Source organism: Lynx canadensis, chromosome B1 (assembly GCF_007474595.2).
Source record: "Lynx canadensis isolate LIC74 chromosome B1, mLynCan4.pri.v2, whole genome shotgun sequence".
In the NCBI taxonomy this organism is placed as follows: Eukaryota; Metazoa; Chordata; class Mammalia; order Carnivora; family Felidae; genus Lynx; species Lynx canadensis.
In genome coordinates, this window is record NC_044306.2 from 17,831,700 (window position 1) to 17,842,638 (window position 10,939).

Here is a 10,939-nt window from a genome sequence, read left to right on the forward strand (position 1 = left end):
AAGGGAGACACAGAATCCCAAGCAGGCTCCACGCTCTGAGCTGTCAGCACAGAGCCCGATGTGGGGTTCAAACTCCCAAACCATGAGATCATGACCTGAGCCGAAGTCAAACGCTTAACCAACTGAGCCACCCAAGTGCCCCTCAAATAAATAAACTTAAAAAAAAAAGAGCTGAAGAATGTAAGAAAGATTTCAGTGAGTAAGTTATGTGTCCCTTATCCCCCATGTAAACACAAATGCATTATGGCTTGTATTACATGAGAAGGGAGGGAAGGGAAATGTGGTTGGATATCAATAAATAGAATATCATATATTTTACAATCAGGGCATTATAGATTTTCTACTAATTTCCAATTATACAGCAGTGTTCTTCTGAGGATCTCAAAGAACTTTATATTAATTCATAAAATACATTAGCCTATTAAAAGTAGACATTATGCTATTGTTACCATATGTCCTGCCTTAAAACAAGCAAGTATATATTAATTACCATTTATCATGAAGAACAAGCATAGGTTATTATTTCAATCAATTTGCTCTTATATTTTTATGAAAATTAATATTTATAAATCTCTGCCTTCTATTATTTTCATAGTAATAGTCTATTATAAGATAAAATAACCTATTTCTTTATAATAAAAGATTGCAATTATAAATGCATACTTAAAAATTAAAAGCTGAAGCATTCACTAATATTAGGAAACAAGAAAATAGTGTAATAATGTCCAAATTATTACCACATAACTGACACTGAAAAAATTAAATTACCAAAATTTTATGATCCTCACAAGAAAGAATTACGTTATTAGACAAATAGGCCATTTTGAATATTGTTTTTGTTAGTATTAATGTGAAAAGTGCATGGTTTGCAAGATGGGAACTGATGTAGTCATATGAACCATTCCTTTGAGTTCAGTTCAGCCCAGAACCCATCCTAGAATTACATCATAAATCTAATTACCTAATCAGGTTTTTAAAAAACCCAAACAGCTTTTGTTCAAGTTGGTCTAATAATTAAGAGAAATTTTGACTGAATGTCTGAATTATGAAATAAATGCTCCATATCATCTGAGTTCAAAATGTATTTGCAAACCTTTCTCAATTACATTAATTATGCAAGTATTTTGCCTAGTGTTAACAAACATTGAAAATTGCTCACTATCCATAAACAAGTAAGTTGCCAGATTTGGACTGGGGCATGTCCTGTGAGGCCAAAGTAGCCAGGTCAATACTTGAGAGATCATAAAGAGGCATTGCTTTGGGAACAAGGTCTAATCATATTAAGTTCTTAATCATAGACTGTAAAGATACTGCTTAGTCATGGTTTATATTTTGGCATTGCATATACATGACCTGGCTTGGTACAAGGCTGTTGGGTCCCAGCAGGGAATATTTAGCCTATTCAAACAAGATACTGGCAGAGAGTTTAATAAAGAATCTATTTACAGAGGTGTGAATAGGGGTATGGGGACTCAGGACAGATGCAGAAGCATCCGGGCAATGGAAAAAAGCCATCACCACTCCTGGACTCAAAAGATCAGAGCAAGGGGGTTGTAAGCTGCACGGCTGGGGGGAGGGAGACTGAGCTGTGGCCTTTGGTATGGGAGCATAGCCCTCGTCACCACTCAGTAGGGAAGGAACCAGGGGATAAATATCCTAATCTCACTGTGTCCTCTGCTAAACTGCACTAATTTCCCATTGGCTGAGCCTAATCAGAAAGAGGAGACCAAGAGAGACCAATGACGGAAGCTTCTGAAGACCAGCTTCCTGATGTACAAAACCATTGGAGAAGGGTGGGGACTGAGTCTAGATGGACAAACAGACAATAGCCGCACAGCAGAGGAGTGAAGAAGGGTAATGACCAGTGCTATGCTGAGCCAAATATCTGTGATAATGATTCCAGCTTTATTTCAAATTTTTATGTTTTGTTCATCATGTATTTTTGCACTCGTTTTGGTGTTTTATCAAAATTAATGCTATTATAGTAACTTATCTTGAGCACTGGGTTTTTTAGCGACCCCTTAAATTTTGCACCCTAGCTATGGCCTTGCTCCCCTCCACCTAATGTCAGCCCAGGTGATTGGGATGTTCTGCATTCTGCTTTTTAGTGGTCACTCTGAAGTGCACTGTGTGTTTTGTTATGTTTGTGAGTGTTTTACAACCTAAGTTCTGAAAAAAATGTGAGCAGACTTGATATATTTTATGACATAAAATCTGAGGAGTTCCCTTGTTTTGAAATAAGCAAGGTCGTGTCTACTAATAAACTTCCTCTGCAGGAAAGCTTCTTGTCTTTGATTCCAAATATGATCTGATTTCTAGAGATAAGCTGTACTTGAATGAAAGCTGCTGTAATTAAATTATCAGTAGCAGTCTATTTTGTGGCTTGCCCAATAGATTTATTTGTTTAACTCTGAGACTAATATCTTTCTGTCCACTCCCTAGACTGTACGATTTATGAAGGCAAGGAGAGGGGTTTGTGGCATTGCTTTTGTTTTCGTTTTCCCTCACCGCTGCAGCCCTCAAAACTTGCAGCTATTAGGCAATCAATAAACATTGATTGACTAAAGTAAACGAGTTAATCAACAATCTTAGTATAAGAACCATGGGTTTTAGATAACACATCTCCTTGTTACCAAGGTTTAAGGAAAATAGGACAACCTCACTGGATGACCCAGAGTATTCTTTCATGATGTGGTCTATGATGATTTAGAATCAGAATATTCAGCTTTAGGGGGGCGCCTGGGTGGCTTAGTCAGTGAGGCATCTGACTCTTGGTTTTGGTTCAGGTCATGATCCCAGGGCGGTGAGACCGAGCCCAGCATCAGGCTCTGCGCTGACAGCATGAAGCCTGCTTGGGATTCCCTCTCCCCAACCCCTCCCCCCCCCGACCCTCCCCCGCTCACGCTTGCTCTCTCTCTCTCAAAATAAATAAATAAACACATCAAATGATTCTGACTACTTTAAAATTCCTAAATATCTAAAGCACTGATGTTTTGAATGTCAAGATAGTTTTATTATTTAGAACATTACATGCTCTTTATTACTTTTTAGTAGGGACGTTCACAATGAATGTGGCATGAATCTAGATGAGCTTAACTTTGGGAACTAGAAGTTGCTATGTCAGATGGTAATATTTGAGTATAGCTAAGGAAATACCTCTGTGGTACTGCAGTGGTGAGCAACACTTGCCTGATGATCTAATTAGCTCCATTAGCATTTCCCAAATGTGTTCTTGTGGGATGTTAATAGGTGATGTGTGGTCTGTATGTGTTTGTGTGTGTGTGTGTGTGGGGGGGGTGGTTATATGGTCAGACACTTCTAATAAATGCTGAGTTAAACAGATTCTTTATTTTATGTCTCCTCAGAGCCTAAGATGCTGTTTTGAATCTCCAAGAGGGAGATGTCACAGTGGCCAGTATATTTGATTACAAGACCCTTTTCTCTATAGTATTTCTCAGGGAAATCCTGGTGTGCCCAGTAGTAAGACTTTCAGTTCTGTATTAACTTCCTATGGCTGCTGTTAGCAAATGGCCACAAAACTAGTGGCTTAAAACAACACAAATTAATACAGCAATAGTTTTGGAGACTGTAATTCTGAAATGAGTTTTACAGGCCTACCATCAAGGTGAGGGCAGGGCTGGGTCCTGGAGTCTTCAGGGAAGAATCCCTCTCCTTGCCTCCTGGGTCTGCAGGGGCTGCCTCATTCTTCGGCTCACATCACTGTAATTTCTGCTTCTGTTGTCACTTCTCCCTCTTTCCTGCAAAATCAGCAAAGACCGTCCTAGAATCACATTTAAATATGGCCCATTAATTTTATAATTGAACTCAAAATATGTGTTGAGCATCCACTCTGTGTATTACTTTCACTCATATCATGTGAAGTGTTCTTCTGATTAAATGCAGTCCCAGTCCCCAAATAATTTATCATTTAATTACAGACATAAACGTAGTTACCAGATATCCACATCCCAAGGAACAATTTGAATGGCCTAAAATAAGTCACAAAAGTGCTTGAGGATTCAGAGAGAGTAGATAAAACATTGAATTGGGGAATAATACTGGGGTTCACGAAGGAGGTGGGGGAATGGACCTTAAAGAATGTATAGGTTGTAACCAGTTAAAATTTGAAGGAGAAGCTAGCAGAGGATGAAATATCAGTGCAAAATGAACATCACAGATCCTGATACACAGAGCATGAAAATATTCTGGTGAAGCGCATAAACTCAGTGTTTTGAAAGCGGGGCTAAGAGCCAAGTTGGATTGTAATGTTCGAGACGTGTAAAAGATTGAAAAAGCAGGTTGAAGACAGATGGTACACTTTCTTAATGTTTTGAATGAGGTAATTTTTCTTAACTTGGTAGGTAATTAATTTGGCCATTTATCATGTTTTTCAACAAATAATTCTAAGTACCTAATCCGTGTCTGACACTCTCTAGGCGCAGGCGGTAATGAAGCCACATCATCACCGAGAAGTGGTGAAATCGCGCAGAGATTTAAAAGTACATGCTGGCCATGGAATAGAATGAATGGGGTATTATGTTGGTTTGCTAGAACTTCCATAACAAAGCGCCACAGACCAAGCAGCTTTAACAACAGAAATGTACTGTCATAGTTGCGGAGGCTACAAGTTGAAACCAGGATACTCCCTCTGAAGGTACTAGTGGAGGAACTGTTTCAGGCCTTTCTCTTGGTTGCTTATAGTTCCTTGGGTCATGTAATTCCAGTCTCTTCAGGTACCATTCTCTCTGTGGGCCTATCTCCGTTTCTATGTCCAAATGTCCCCTTTTAGAAGGACAACATCATATATAATTAGGGCTCACCCTAATGGCCTCATTTTAACTTGATCAGCCTTAACCACCTCGTTTCCAAATAAGGTCACATTCACAGGTATGGGCTTAGAACTTCAGCATCTTTTGGGGGTGGAGACACAACTCACCCCATAACAAATGGGAAGTGGGCAAGTGAGGGTGGGAAATCCAGAACTGTTTTGTGCTTGAAGCAAAACAGAGGAATTTGCAGTACCCCCTTAAAAAATAACAACAGCCTTAGTTAGGGTCCTAGCAGTGGGATGGGAAGAGGCACCAGCCGCAGTGTGGAGCCTGCCTGCTGTAGCACTATTTATAATGAATCTATTTTTAAAAACTTCCTAGTAAGCAACACAACCTCTCATTTAAAGTTCATCTGCTAAAGATGCAATAGAACTGTAAATTTTCTGGAATCTGCAACTCTCCCATCCATTTCTCATCATGATTCTCTTTCTGCTATTGACCAGATAATGGAAATAATCAGCACTGTCTACACAGCATAGATATTTTTATTTATATTAAACTGAATACACTTTTTCCCCCCCGAAATGATAAACATTGCATTTTAAAGTGATTTTTTTTCCTTTTCCTATAGGCTACATTTCTTACTTAATGTCTCAGCAAGTTGAAGATTTCAACATTGTTTCAAATTTGAATCAAATGTATATCTTTTTTTTTTAATGTAAGCAAATTGCAATCATCTGGTGGTAAATGTTGTCAAGAATCATGCAGTACTTAAGTCTTTTTCAAGAACCTTGTCATGCATAAAATCCTTGATGTATGAATTCCTGCAGCCCTGTCTTTCCTAATGAATGTTCTGAGAAGACTTCAAAAAGACAAATTAAAATCAGTTGTCCCTGACATGAATATCTAGAGAATATCAAGAGCTTTTTAATAAATTAATTTAAAGATGAATACACGCCAAAATGTTTTTATTCTCATTCTTAGAACTGATAGATTGTCAACATTCATTAATGTGGGTGAAAATAACATTATATTGCAAAATCATCAATGGAAAATAAATATTAAATTGAAATGCCACATATATTTTGATGACCAATAGTTCCACTCCCGCATATTAAAATTACACATGAATATTGTGCGACCGGTTCCTGGTTACTGAGGAGTGTTCACCATTTCTCCTGAGAAATACATTACTACTTGCCCTCTCTCTTCACCACCTTCTGGCTCAAATCTCTATTTCTTTGCTTCTGAAATTGCCCAAGGTCACCTCCTAGGCAGCCAGCCAGTCTAAAAGAATCAAAGTAGCTGTTTTACAGGGTTTTGCTCATTGTTAGTTTAGCAAACTCTTTCCATGTTCCGTGTTTCCCTCTGACGCACATCTCAGAAGAATGAAACTGGCTCACAGTTGTGCATTTGTGTTCTCAGAAATCACTGTTCCTGCATAATTGCCTTATATTCAGAATGATCTGACAAGAATCTTGTCTCTCTTACAATTAGGAGTGGTAGAATGTAGTTTGCCATCCCAATGCCAGGAACAAAACTCAAATCTCTCTAAGATTCCCAGCTGGCAAGCTATGAATTCTTACTGCAAACAAGAAAGATTTAAGGAGGTTTACAAAAGAAGTTGTAAGGAATTAGTCAGGGTTCCAGTATTTCTTGCCAAATCAAAGTGTTGTTGGGTTATAATTACTTCAATTAGAAACAGGTTATATTTTCCTTGAAATATATACAGATTTGTAATCCAAAGGAATATTGTTCTGTGCCCTTTCTCTTCTTTCTCTCTGTCTCTTGTCTCTCTCTCTCTCTCTCTCTCTCCCTATTTACAAATTTGGTGGGAGCTAAAAAACAATTTTGCCTCCTTCCGAATTTTGTCTGTGTCTGAGCCCTGGCCTACAACTGTTAATAACTCCCAGCCTTCTTGAAAAGGTGATAACAAGGCAGTCTTGACATTTAGTGCAAATTCATCCCCACTGCTGGGAAAACCACTAATGCCAGGGCCCGCTAATGGTGCATCAATAATCTTTGTGTCATAGGTGAAGACTAGTAAAATTAGCACTTAATGTGGGCAATTCTTTCTGGTCTCCCTAAGTAAATTTATGGAAGGAAGTGGATTAGTCTTTCTCTACTCTCAGCTCCTCTATTTTTAATGTATTCTTTCTTCCTTGAAGGCATCCTTCATTTTCATGGATTTCACATCAACCTCTTCCAGATTGACTTTTAGCACTTCCGTAAGCTGGCCTACAGCACCTCAATTATCTGACCCCAATTTAACTTTCCAGCTCCATCTACTTCCTCTCCCTTTCTCCTCCTTCCTCCCTGCTTCCTTTGGTCTTGACACAGTGGAGTTCCTCTGCTCCCCACACTGATGCCCTTTTACATTGCTGTGCTTGTTATTCTGATGATCTTCTTTAATTTCTCTATCAAAAATGCATTTGGCTCAGTAGTTTTCTCCTTAATGGAGTCTTCACTTGAAATCCTCTTTCCTAAAGCCTTAGTGAATTTTCCTTTAAAAAAAAAAAATTCACAAAGTACTTTATCTCTATTCTAGCATTTAGCGTATTTCATTAAAACTGTGTAAGAATTCACACAGAGTAGATGCTCACTAAATATATTTTTCCAGCTTTATTGAGATGTAATTGACATAAAACACGGTATAATTTTAAGATGTATAATGTGTTGACTTGATATTTTATAAAATCACCACCACAGTATTAGCTAACAGCGCCACATCACGTAACTACCTTATGTTTGTAGTGAGGACACTTAAGACCTGACTCTCTTAGCAAGTTTCAAGTATTTAATACAGTGTTATTAACTATAAGCACCATGCTGGACACGAGGTGCCCAGAATGTATTCATCTTATTGGAAGTTTGTACTCGTTGACCAGCATCTCCCATTTATCCCCTACATGGTCCCTGGTAACCATTATACTACTCCTTGGCTTTTTTTGGATTCTACGTATCAGTGCTATTGTACAGTATTTGTCTTTCTCTCTGATATTTCACTTGGCATAATGCCCTCAAAGTTCATCCATGTTTTTCTCAGATGGCGGGATCTCCTTCTTTCTCACGGCTGAACAATATTCTATCGTGTATGCATTCCATACCTTCTTTATCTACTCATCCAGTGGACACTTAGGTTGTTTCCCTATCTTGGTTAATAACGCTGCAATGGAAGTGTAGATATCTCTTTGAGATCCTATTTGCATTTCCTTATACAGCTCAATAGCAAGTAAAATAAAATAAAATAAAATCTGATTAAACAATGAGCAGAATACTTGAATACACATTTTTCCAAAGAAGATACACAAATGGTCAACAGGTACAGGAAAAGGTGCTGGATATCACTTTATCATTTGGGAAATATAAATCAAAACCACAATGAGGTATCACCTCACCCTTGTCCGAATGGCTGTCATTGAAAATGACGAGGAATAACAAGTGGATGTGGAGAAGAGGGAACCCTCGTGCATTATTGGTACAAACGTAAACTGGTGCCACTATTATACAAAACGGTATGGAGTTTCTTCAAAAAATTAAAAATAGAACTAACATATGATCCAGAAATTCCACTTCTGGGCTTTTATCCAAAGGCAATATTTCTTTAATTAATGAATTACTTATCTTTATTCTCAGCACTTTCTTCACCATATTGTCACTGCATTAGAAGCGCCCTCCTCTCTAACACTCGGGAGCTATACATTTCTCTGGAGTAGATTTTTCACTTTGCACCACAACCACTCATTTACATGGTTTTTCCCTCCCATCTCGACTAGATTGCAGACTCCTTGAGGTCACAGTCCCGTGTTATATTCTGAGTCTAACACTGTGCCTAGCACACAGTGGTCACCTAGGGAGTACTGGGTGCATGAATGGATAAACTCAAAGGGCAGGGTGTCCAGTCCCAGGATTTGTGACTACAATGACTATTTTTCCCATTGATGTCTGGCTGTATTTCTGATTTGTGTCACCCAGTTTAACTTGTGGATATAGACTGTTTCCGATTTTACTTGTATTTGTTTCTTGCTTACAAATACTGTCTCTCCACTGAGCTGATAACCCATGGAGGTCTTACAGCTCACATCTCCCTAACAGAGAAGAATGGATTGCTATAGTGATGTGGGCTCTTAGGGACTTGGGATTCTCCTCTTTGCAGGAATTACCTCTAAAACAATTGCACTGGAGCTCATGGAGCCTCTCCAAAACATAATATGTGTTCAGTCAAGTGAAACTGTATTATGGAGAATATATGAAAACCCAGTGAAGGTGGTATAAAGTACTTTCAGAAAGGATCTCAGTAAAGATCCTCATAGCACATTATCCACAAGGTAATCATCAATTAGTCTGATCAGTATTAGATTTGGTTCATAGTCTACATTTTCCAGAAGTCTTCATGTAAAACTACAAATTGGGAGAATTTTTACTCTCTCATCCAAAGCACTGAACATTGGATAAAGAATCTGAATCTGATCTAGAAAGCTATGATTGAGTTTCTCCATGTTACTGTGGAAAATATGCAGAAAGTTCAAACTGGAAAAATGTGTTGTCTCAATTATCTTGTGTTAATGAGAGAATGAAAGATACTTTTTACCTTGATGTACATTTACAGTTGACTCCAAAATACCACTTTCCTCAGTTGAGCTGATAAAACTAGATTTTCAATTACCTTTTTAAAAAAGATGCCCTAATTACTGGCAATTTAAGTGGTGTGAGTATTCAATTGTCTTGTTTGATTGTCATAGATATTTACTCCTTTTATCTAGGAGCATCCTTTATCATTTTTCATGCTCGCTTTTGTTTTCTGAGAGAACAATGAAGAAAATAATTCCTAGAGAATAAAGAATCAGAAACCACAAATTACCTGAAAGATTTAGGGATTTACGCCCTTTGGAATCTAAACCTAGATGATGTTTTTGTAAGAGGAAAGCAAGTCTAGAAGCTATTCCAGTTTAAAAGAACCTGGTGTCAAAATGCTGAAGGGCTGTGGAATGTAACATTTGAGTTTGTTTGAGGCCTCTACACCTGCAATAATTACCAGCGCAATGTAATGCCAAGCTCCAGCCGGAGAAAAAAATGAAATCAGTTCTATGATGAATTCTTCACAAAACTATCAAATTAACAGTTTCAGAACTTCACAACTTAATTTTCTGTCTAGGTTACATATGCATCATCCAGGTTCTGTATTTTTTTTTAATTTTTTTTAACGTTTATTTATTTTTGAGACAGAGAGAGACAGAGCATGAGTGGGGGGAGGATCAGAGAGAGAGGGAGACACAGAATCTGAAGCAGGCTCCAGGCTCTGCGCTGTCAGCACAGAGCCCGACGCGGGGCTTGAACTCACCGACCGCGAGATCACGACCTGAGCCGAAGTCCGCCACTCAACCAGCTGAGCCACCCAGGCGCCCCCAGGTTCTGTATTTTTTACTATAGTTTTAAAGTTTCATTTCTGGAGAAGAAAACAAGATTGTTGGTCAACTATATTAAATTTTAAAACAGTACATTAATTAACACAACTGCATTTCACGTGGCTTATTATGTGGTGTGACCAATGGACAAAACATGATCATACATATCACAGGGATGTTTATCACTTACTATGTGATAAGCAACCGCTTTAAATGTTCTTCCTTATAAAGAAGATAGCAATGAATTCCTCACACAGTCTCTACAATGATGATGATGATGATATATTTAAAGGGCTTAGGATAAATGCTTAGCATATTTAGGCCATTTTATAAAAAAGTTATGCTTTTATGAACTGAAAAGTTCCATTGCAGCAAAGCCACTGTCAAAGTGCCTCGTCAAATAATATGAATGACGAGGTCACCAGTTCTCCTGCATGTTAACATATTTTGTGATTATGTCTTTGGTGGGGAGTGGGCTGTTATTATACAAAAGTAAAGGAAAATGTAATAACTAATGGACTAGACAAGGAAGGATTTATAGTTCTTATTTAGAAGTCTGGAGTTGACTCAGGACAGGGTCAGCTTCTCATGAATGCTATCAAGGACTTGGATTCCTTCTATCACACTGTTCTTAATCCTTGGTTGTGGCTTTCATCCTCATGATCACAAGATGGCTCCTATGCTTCCAGTATCACATCTGAACTCCAGACACAAAAAGGGCAAAGAGATAAAGATCCAAAAACCTTCTCCGCACAGAGATATTGT